General features: G+C 41.6%; 1 pseudogene; it reads left to right on the top strand.

Annotated features, from left to right (window-relative positions):
* Positions 1 to 516: 516 nt before the first annotated feature.
* LOC102835115 lies at positions 517 to 2,314 on the top strand (annotated as a pseudogene).
* The last annotated feature ends 542 nt before the right edge of the window (positions 2,315 to 2,856 follow it).

Here is a 2,856-nt window from a genome sequence, read left to right as displayed (position 1 = left end):
TGGCCCCAAATATAACCCAATACTGTAAATTGCATCTCTGAGGATTTACAACACATAGGATAATTGTATCAGATCAAAGCTGATCACATCAAATCACATCAAGGGGGTAATTGCATCATATTAGATTTCATCAAGTAAATTCTAAGTACCTTACTTTCATACTTGAAATGTCTGTTGTTACTGCTCATACTATTTTTTTTTTTTTTTTTACTGAAAACCTAAGTCCTTACTGTGCTTTTGAGAACCTTTCATTATCAGGCTGTTTGTTTTTCCTTACAAACATTTCCTTATCTTTTGCTCATTCTATTCCCTTTAAAAAAAATAAAAAAATAAAAAATTGGACTATTTAATTTTTACTCTCAATCCTACCCTAGTTTGCTTCTCTGTTTTTCCTATTTTATTGTAAAAATATAATAAGAGAGATACATTCGTTAGCTTCCTCCTTTCTGCTTGTGGGCTGTGCGGAGGAAACATCATTAGTCTTTTTTTTTTTTTTTTTTTTCCGTCACTGCCGTCATGTCTAAGTCAGAGTCTCCTAAAGAGCCTGAACAGCTGTGGAAACGCTTCATCGGAGGATTGAGCTTTGAAACAACAGATGAGAGAATCTGAGGAGCCATTCTGAGCAATGGGGCACGCTTAAGGACTGTGTCCTGATGAGAGATTCAAACACCAAGCACTCTAGAGGCTTTGGGTTGGTTACTTACTCTACTGTGGAGGAGATGGATGCAGCTATGAACGCAAGGCCACACAAGGTGAATGGAAGATTGGTGGAACCAAAAAGGGCCATTTCATGAGAAGACTCTCAAAGACGAGGTACCCACTTAACTGTGAAAAATATTTTTTTGTGTGTGGCGTTAAAGAAGACACTGAAGAGCATCACTTAAGAGATTTTTTTGAGTAGTATTGGAAGATTGAAGTGATTGAAATCATGACAGACCAAGACAGTGGCAAGCTTGGACATTGGCTACCCAAAATGGGGGGGGGGGGGAGGCTAAAAATGCAAGATATGACTGGCTTACAAGCTTCCAAAAGCGAACCTAGAGCCAGGGGGCATGGAGGAAGGCAGATTCTCCAGTGAGTAGTATCTAATCTGTCTAGGTGGAGCTGATGAAATGAAATGCAGATGGATCTCTTGTGATACAATAGTGAATAATTGTTATCAGGACTGCTTGTGAGGGTTGGAAATGTAAAGGTAGATATTTTGTAGCAAGGCCAGTCTAGGAGCAGAAGTCCCTGGAACCATCATTGGAGAAGGACTGAGAGTGGGACCCTACCCAGAGAAGCAACGATGCCTGAGATGGAGGCAGAGACAATGACGTGGAGCGATGAAGCAGCTGGGGACTTTAGATCCAGAGAGGGAGAGCGACTGTGTGCTGAAGACTTGAGCGTGGTGGTGGTGGTGGTGGGGGTGTCGGGGATAGTGTAGGGGGCAGGCTTGCAGGGTATATATACCCTTTGGTTGGTTGATGATGATGCATGGAGGGGATTGGAACCATGGCAATGACACAATATATGATAGAATGAATGTAAAACTAATGCTCTCCCATGTAAACTATCATATAATTCACAATAAAACATTTAAGAAAAACAGTGGCAAGAAGAGGGACTTTGCATTTGTAACCTTTGATGACCATGATTCTGTAGATAAGATTGTTATCCAGAAGTACCATACTGTGTGTGAATGGCCACAACTGTGAAGGAAAGCCCTGTCAAAACAAGAGATGGCCAGTGTCTCCTCCAGTCAAAGAGGTCGAAGTGGTTCTGGAAACTTCAGTGGTGGCTGTGGAAGTGGTTTTGGTGGGAATGACAACTTTGGTTGTAGAGAAAACTTCAGTGGCTGAGGTGGCTTTGGTGGCAGCTGTGGTGGTGGTAGATATGAAGATGGTTATAATGGATTTAAGGAGCTCTGGTAGCATAGTGGTTACGAATCAGGCTGCGAACCTCAAGGTCATCAGTTCGAAACTACCAGCTGTTCTGCGGGAGAAAGATGAGGCTTTCTGCTCCCGTAAAGATGTACAGCCTCGGAAACCCTGTACAGGGTCGCTATGAGTCGGAACCGACTCCACGGCACACAACAACAACAACATAATGGATTTGGTAATGGAAGCAATTTTGGAGGTGGTGGAAGCTACGATGATTTTGGCAATTACAACAATCAATCTTCAAATTTTGGGCCCATGAAGGGAGGAAATTTTGGAGGCAGAAGCTCTGGCACTTATGGTGGTGGAGGTCGATATTTTGCCAAACCACGAAACCAAGTGGCTATGGCAGTTCAATCAGCAGCAGTAGCTATGGGAGAGGAAGAAGGTTTTAATGATGCCAGGAAACAAAGCTTAGCAGGAGAGGAGAGTCAGAGAAGTGACAGGGAAGCTACAGGTTACAACAGATTTGTGAACTCAGGCAAGCACAGTGGTGGCAGGACCTAGCTGCCACAAAGAAGACATGTTTTAGACACTACTCATGTGCATGGGCAATAAAACCTTCGAGGACTGTATTTGTGACTAATTGTATAACAGGTTATTTTAGTTTCTGTTCTTTGGAAAGGGTTTTAATGTAGACTTTTTTTTTTTCTGCACCCATGCTATTGATTGCTAAATGTAATAAGTCTGATCATTACACTGAATAAATGTGGTTTTTTTTTAATGTGCTGTGTAAAGTTAGTCTACTCTGAAGCCATCTTGATAAACTACCCCACAGTGTGAAGTTTAGAATTTTTTCAGGGTGATGTCATATTCCATTCAATTTACTTATATAACCTCAGAAGACTGCTTGGGGGAAGAAAAGCCATTTTTAGAAACTATGGTGTAATTGAACTGACAGTTACTATGTTAACAACCTGGAATTCACCATTAAATG

Source organism: Chrysochloris asiatica, unplaced genomic scaffold (genome assembly GCF_000296735.1).
Source record: "Chrysochloris asiatica unplaced genomic scaffold, ChrAsi1.0 scaffold00010, whole genome shotgun sequence".
In the NCBI taxonomy this organism is placed as follows: Eukaryota; Metazoa; Chordata; class Mammalia; order Afrosoricida; family Chrysochloridae; genus Chrysochloris; species Chrysochloris asiatica.
The sequence above is the reverse complement of the archived record's forward strand: the minus strand, read 5'-3'. Positions and strand labels throughout refer to the sequence as shown.